Source organism: Coregonus clupeaformis, chromosome 26 (genome assembly GCF_020615455.1).
Source record: "Coregonus clupeaformis isolate EN_2021a chromosome 26, ASM2061545v1, whole genome shotgun sequence".
Lineage (NCBI taxonomy): Eukaryota > Metazoa > Chordata > Actinopteri > Salmoniformes > Salmonidae > Coregonus > Coregonus clupeaformis.
This window is the reverse complement of record NC_059217.1, coordinates 44005983-44011982: the sequence shown is the minus strand read 5'-3', so window position 1 is coordinate 44011982 and position 6000 is coordinate 44005983. Positions and strand designations below refer to the sequence as shown.

At 42.0% G+C, this 6000-nt stretch overlaps 1 protein-coding gene across 1 annotated transcript in view; it reads left to right on the top strand.

The window, feature by feature from the left end:
* The first annotated feature begins 1436 nt into the window (after nt 1-1436).
* Nucleotides 1437-6000, top strand: part of LOC121540793 (zinc finger protein 609-like) — a 149544-nt gene continuing 144980 nt past the window's right edge. Inside the window, exon 1 of the mRNA XM_041849888.2 lies at nt 1437-1828. The gene's annotated coding sequence lies outside the window, so the exon portion shown is untranslated. The remainder of the gene's footprint in view (nt 1829-6000) is intronic.

Below are 6000 nucleotides of genomic sequence, written 5' to 3'. Positions count from 1 at the left end.
CACTCCTTCCTGCTTTGCCTCCCACCTCCCAGAATGGGGAGTAAACACGAGAGGTTATCTATGCGCTGCTGTATGACAAATAGCATGACATGTTTGCCTGTCATGAGCACTAGTTCTCCCTTTTCTGCAGCTGTTGGCTGGTTTCTCTCTAACAACAGTGCACTGCTCCCACAATTAGCCTCAGTGAGCTCTGTGCTGAGGCATGGGTAGACCTTGGACAGCCTGCTCATTAGTACGGCTTTTCTGCTGGCATTTAAACTGGCAAGATCTGCCCTCACTTCAGCAGACATGTCAACTGTGAAGACTAATGTTAGAGGGTTGTTATGCTCTATCGTTATTCAAACCATTACTCAATTTTTTTTTTTTTGTTATTGTTTTTTTTACAGACATTTACCCACTTTCCATCTCCACTGACTGGACCCACCCCAACTGTCTTGTTTTGTGTCATTTTCAGACCAATAAATCCGCATTAGTCTAGCACTGAAACTGGAATGAGCTGAACAAATATTACCACTACTCAATTAGAAGTGAGTATATGCACCCGAATGATATTCGATTAACCAGATAAGAAACATTTCACTTCCGAGGAAAATTACCCTAGCACTTATGTGGAGGGAGTTACAGTATTATTTTTTCTGTGACAATGTAACTGCAGTTTGATTTGCCATTCACCTGTTTTTGGTATCTGTCATATCTTTGATATCCATAACTGTGCTGTCAACCTGAGGAAATAAACAAACACAATTTTGCACTCTGCATTAAGTCTATATGCAGTTGAGACAGAATCCAGAAATAATGTTTTATGTGAATTTATATGAAACAAACTCTATGTGGATAATATAATATCAAATCCGAGGTGTATACATATTTTTGTTTTGTTATTTGTAATGAACCAAATATTTTGTAGAGTAGCCTAGTTATCTCATACATGTGTGCATTTTGACAGCCACAAATAAATAATGTAGCTATGTCTCTTTTCTTCTGCCACGCATTTACAAATAACCATATTTTTCCTGTCATGCCAATAATGAAATCATCCAAGTCATCATAGGAGACTCATTCACAAAACATCCCCAATCCCTTCTAAAATCCAGTTCCAGTTCTTCTCAGCTAATGTTGTACCCATAGAGATAGATAGAGGACTCATCTTTATATAGGTGCCTTTATAGCGTCTGCGACAGCATAGGCAGGGCCATTGAGGTTACAGCCCATAGGAATCCCCACCCAGTTGAATACTTTGACTACTTTAAAATGTCGGAAGCATGGTGGAAGCCCTCAATGGCGCTCCCCATGCTAAAATAGCCTTTTGGCCACTAGAGGCCTCTATCCTTCTCTATGGTTGTATCTACCTCCCCTAGCGGTTCATTCCACGTAGCTCATTTTCCGGAATTTGCAAGTGGCTCGTTCTGCTTGTTGGTTACATTGTATCGCTCCCCTCAGCATTGAAAGATCCAAACAGTCATCAAGATATTAGAGATTCAGCGAAATCAAGTCCAGGAATATAACTGGTGAGGAAACTTCCGGAATATCGGAATTTACCATTCGGACTACAGAAAGGATATGCTTTATTTCCAACCAGGCTTGAAACTGAATTTGAAATCCCCATCATAACCGGTATTTTTGAATTTTCAACGGGATCTCAACGTGTGATGGCAGCAGTCCAGTGAATTAGCGGTTCCCCTACCGCTGGCGTTGGATTTCTTGGGAGCACGTTGATTGATTTGTCTGTGTATCTTAGCACGTTGGGGGTCATCAAAGTGGTTTTACCTTTACTATCAGGATCTATGGAGTGTACATAAACATTCGCTGGATTGGGTTTGTCAAGAGGGTAAGTTAGCGAACAACATTAAGTTTATACTAGTGAAGGAATTTGTTCTATACTTTAGAACACGGGACGTAGCTAGCCTACTAGTGCTAGTTAGTAAGCGCGTGAGCTAGCTTCGTTAGCTAATGCTAACCTGGAAAGCGCGTTAGCTAACTAGCTAACAGTTAGCTTCTCTGGCTAACAACTGCTTTCGTGCATTGCTTTGGTGAACCCCTCTTTGTCTAAGGACCCAGGAGGAGCAGCTATTTCCACACAAGCACCCGGCATGAGTTATTCGGCTTTTGTCCCAAAATACTATTCACTAGCCATATAATTATCATGGTACAAATGTATGATATGCCCTCATGTAATGTATGCATTTTGAGGGAATAACGTTTAGCCACTAAATACATGTTCAACATGGACTCCGATGAGGACATTGTAGTACTGTTGCAGCTAGGATGAAATTGGTAATTTAACAAGCAGTTTAAATAGCAAATTTTAATATTAAATGATGTATTAACTATCTAAAAATATATATATTTTAATTGGCTAACGTCAGTATAGCTATTCTATACCAATGCTTGTGTACACTTGACAGGGTGTCAATCATTTACATTTTAGTCATTTAGCAGACGCTCTTATCCAGAGCGACTTACAGTTAGTGAGTGCATACATTTTCATATTCATAAATCAAGTTAGTGTTTTTTTCAGTAGGTTGGCTCAGCCTTTTGCAAAGAATAATAATAATAATAATATAATATACTGATATGCCTGTTTATTAAGTGTACCAGAACATATGTCACAGTATTTGCCTGGGGAACCATGCTACCTGACGCTAGAAGGGCTCCCAGACTTCTCAACATGCTCCTTGAAGTCGCGTTCAGACAGCCTCTTTATTTGATTGGATGACTCAAGTCAAGAGGCGTGGTATAGTCACATGGTTGCTGTCCTTGGTCTTGGTAGAGTGGTTGACATGAGGGTCGTTCCTTGTCATTTCAGCAAGCCATGACATTATACCCTGATGAAGACAGCTTGTCTGTCCAAACGTTGGGTATTCAAGTATTGCATCTGAGCTCCTAGAGTGTGTGGCTCTCCTTTTCTTTTTCAAGTGTTCTACTCCGCTAGCCAGCACCTCTCCTAAACAGGTGTTCTACTCCGCCAGCCAGCACCTCTCCTAAACAGGTGTTCTACTCCGCCAGCCAGCACCTCTCCTAAACAGGTGTTCTACTCCGCTAGCCAGCACCTCCCCTAAACAGGTGTTCTACTCCGCTAGCCAGCACCTCTCCTAAACAGGTGTTCTACTCCAATAGCCAGCACCTCTCCTAAACAGGTGTTCTACTCCGCTAGCCAGCACCTCCCCTTAACAGGTGTTCTACTCCGCTAGCCAGCACCTCCCCTAAACAGGTGTTCTACTCCGCTAGCCAGCACCTCCCCTAAACAGGTGTTCTACTCCGCTAGCCAGCACCTCCCCTAAACAGGTGTTCTACTCCGCTAGCCAGCACCTCCCCTAAACAGGTGTTCTACTCAGCTAGCCAGCACCTCCCCTAAACAGGTGTTCTACTCCGCTAGCCAGCACCTCTCCTAAACAGGTGTTCTACTCCGCTAGCCAGCACCTCTCCTAAACAGGTGTTCTACTCCGCTAGCCAGCACCTCTCCTAAACAGGTGTTCTACTCCGCTAGCCAGCACCTCTCCTAAACAGGTGTTCTACTCCGCTAGCCAGCACCTCTCCTAAACAGGTGTTCTACTCTGCTAGCCAGCACCTCTCCTAAACAGGTGTTCTACTCCGCTAGCCAGCACCTCCCCTAAACAGGTGTTCTACTCCGCTAGCCAGCACCTCCCCTAAACAGGTGTTCTACTCCGCTAGCCAGCACCTCCCCTAAACAGGTGTTCTACTCCGCTAGCCAGCACCTCTCCTAAACAGGTGTGCGTTTCTTTCGCCTCCAGATTTCAGCAAGCGATGACACCCACCATCTCAGTTTCTTCTGAAATCGTTTCTCTAGTTAGAAACCAATAAGATAAGCATTCCGGGAACATTATTTTGTTGAAATATAATTTAATCTCTGAGAAATTAACCCTTCACACCCGTACCCGTATACATGTTGAAAATGGCAGATTTGAGCACTAATAAGCTCCTAAATTGGAACGTAGTGGAGCTCTCTAGGAGCTCTAGGAGCTCACCAAATTGAGTGAGAATACATTACATAGGATGAAGAAACAATACTCTGAGCCGCAGCTCCATACTACTTGTCAAACATAGAGAACTGATACTATATACACATTGTTGCGGCGGTATGGGTGTGGGGGGTCTGTGGATGGCTTTTGACCACTTCTTTGGATTCCTCATGTCTTACTCATTGTCAGTTTGGACCAAATCGGATGTTAGGTACTATAATGATTGAATATTATATGAATCCTATACATTTCAATGGCCAATTTGGGTGCAATCAATTAGCTTCATTTCTCATAGATCAAATGATATTTCAACAAAACAATGTTGCAGGAATGCTGATCTTATCTGTTTCTAACAGAAAGGACTTCAGAACAACCTGAGATGATCTTTCTTCTGCAAAATATCATCACCACCATGACTTTGTAAGATATAATGCTTAAGTGCTCGCAGTGGCAGATCAAGACCAGACTAGCTCTGTTTCATTGTGAAAAAGAAAAACTACCACCAGGCATTTGTCTTTGAACTGATGTATGTCAACTTCTCTTTCATTACCAGTTGACTCTTTCTAAGTTTGCTATGTTATTAGCATGGTGAGATGGGGGATCTGTTATCTCCCTGGTTCAGCTGTGCTAAGTGGAGTTGAAGGCAAAGGCAGATGTTTGCTTACTTGTGACTTGTCTATTTGTTTGCGGTGGAGATAGCGCCCATTCACGCCTCTCATTGTTAAGGTGTTGGTGCTACTTTCCTGTTTGACTGGAGAGTAAACAAGCGTGTAGGCTGAGGGCTAATGAAGAACATTGAGAGTTCTAGACCATTTCCTCAATATTATTATTGGACAATGGATATTAGCTTATTTATTGTAGTCCAGAGATTTTTATCAGTGAAAAGAGAAAAACATAAATCCTTTATGCCTATTTCTGTCATTGTACAAGTATTTTCTCCACCGTATTCATCCTCAAAGTGAAAGCTGTCTTTATTCTCAGAGGTGAACCGTGACTCTTTTACCTGTAGGCTCTAAGCGGAATAGATTTCAAAGTAATTTAGGAGAATTTCCATAGTCTGGCTGTTTGGAAACCATTTCAGAGAATCCTTTGAAGACTGGACATGTATAAAAGTACACTGTAGTTTGATCCCATTGCCTACATTTTCAGTGTCTATTTTTCAACTTGTGTGTTATGCTCTTTGTCAATAGGCCTAAACGCTTCTCACTGTCAAACAGAACCATCGCGATAGCACAGTGATTCATTAACATAGCCGAATGTTTGTTTGCCTATTCTACCTTCTGAAGGGGCTTGTATCCAGTTAGACAAATCCTTTTATGCATGCGTTTTCATGTGACTAGACCACGACCATTGCATGCAACATTGATTGCATGAATGAAATATATCATGACCAACGTTAGCTGGGCCTTGGGCAAGTTATGGAGTTGTAAAAAAACAAACAAGTAAGTTGTTGTTGTTGAAAATTACACCCTGTGGTTTCATCGGTGTGTAAAATAACTACCTTCTACCGCTGTTATCATGTTCATGTTTTTGTGACAGTGTTGTTGTTGTTGCCAATTCATGCCCTCATTTATCTTAGTTGAGACCTATGATCTGATTAAATCACTCAAGTGGTGCGCCACAAGGGCGCTGATGCACTTAGCTGACCTTTATCCTATCACCTAGCTAAGTCTCACTTAGCTGGGATCCAAGTGGACTATGGAAGAGGAGATTTGTTGTCAAGGAAAAAGGGAAGTGAAATTGCCCGATCTCAGTGCACATCTGTTGGCCCTCATTCTGAGAGGGAGACCAGAGAACGAGCCGCTAACGTTTTGGAATGACAGCAACCCCGGGCTCGGGTATCTCCGATCATTAGTCACAACAAATTGAATTTAGAATGAGAAGGATAATATCGGTGTAACCAAAGACTAGGATTTTTCTGTTGGTAATTGAATCCTTCAGGGGCTATGTGAAAGTGATATTATGATTTGACCGAGGCTTCTGTTTTAGATTGTTTTTCATACGGAAAATGCTTCTATTC